Source organism: Wolffia australiana, chromosome 16 (assembly GCF_029677425.1).
Source record: "Wolffia australiana isolate 7733 chromosome 16, ASM2967742v1".
NCBI classification, from domain to species: Eukaryota; Viridiplantae; Streptophyta; class Magnoliopsida; order Alismatales; family Araceae; genus Wolffia; species Wolffia australiana.
In genome coordinates, this window is record NC_135850.1 from 10,453,559 (window position 1) to 10,454,722 (window position 1,164).

Sequence of the window (1,164 nt, forward strand, 5' to 3'; positions counted from 1 at the left end):
TGAAAAAAGCAGAATGTTCAGGGTGAACAACTCAATCCTTCTTGAAGAGGTTCTAAAGATTTTATGAGCAGGTTTGACTTTAGGCGCGATGTTAGGAGTGCATACGAGCAGGAGCGATGAAGTCAAGTAGTCTCAATTTTACTACATATACGAAGTAAGGGATGAGTGTCTCAAATGGCATGAGTTGCATGTCGAGAGACATGCACATACAGTTTTCAAGGGGATATGGCCGAAAGACTGGCTGAGGTCCGCACAAGTAGAGGAACTGAGAAATTAATAGAGTACAAAACTTATCTTCAAGCTTTAGCATACTATGATCATTTAGAGGGTGATCGTAGATTCACTAAATGAAGTTCTCCATTTATTTTAGAGTTTCAACATTTAAATGAGGCAGATATGACTAAGGGACATGTGGAATATGGCAACAACAACATCATGACGTAGAAGGAGATAATTACTGGAATCAATGACCCACTAAAACTCATGTATCTACAACTACATCCTGGAGTGGTAGTAAAACAGAGGCGTGAATGCGAGATGCCAGCGGAATGATTGGCCAAACAGAGGCTAGGGCTGCTTCCTACCGCATCCTTCCTAGTGTGTTAGAGATACAAATTGAGTGCATTGGAAAAGAATGAGATCTAGGTCGTCAATGGCGAAGAATCCAAAGCATAACTCCACACTCACGCAGTATTTGTTGAGAGATAGGAACATTCCATGGAGCTGATGAACTACACTTGTTTATGGATAGATGTGTGGGATAGAGGACTTGTGGTACCTTCTGCCCACCCTTCCTTCCCTTTGATAACTGTGTGAAAGGAGAATGGGCAGAGCAGAAAGAAACGAGTTCCTCATATGCGGTCACACACTTGAGTTGTGCGAGAGACTAGAGAATAGGTCACGTAAACTCCCTCAGGCCAATCAAAGACAAAATTCGATATTGCCTTAGTGATTGAAAAGTGATGGATGTTATGACGCTATCAAGCCAAAGCACACCACCATGTTTTATTTAATTTCATTGAATAAAATATTAGTTATTATCATTTAGTGAATGTGTGAAATAATAGTGAATTATGATGAGATCATAATACAGTGATCACTAGTATTTAAACATGTCTTCTAAATATTCATATTCGATAGATTATCAAAATGGGCATCAAATTT

At 39.3% G+C, this 1,164-nt stretch overlaps 1 pseudogene; it reads right to left on the bottom strand.

Annotated features, from left to right (window-relative positions):
- Window positions 1–317: 317 nt before the first annotated feature.
- On the bottom strand, window positions 318–855 carry LOC144713512 (uncharacterized; annotated as a pseudogene).
- Window positions 856–1,164: the final 309 nt, after the last annotated feature.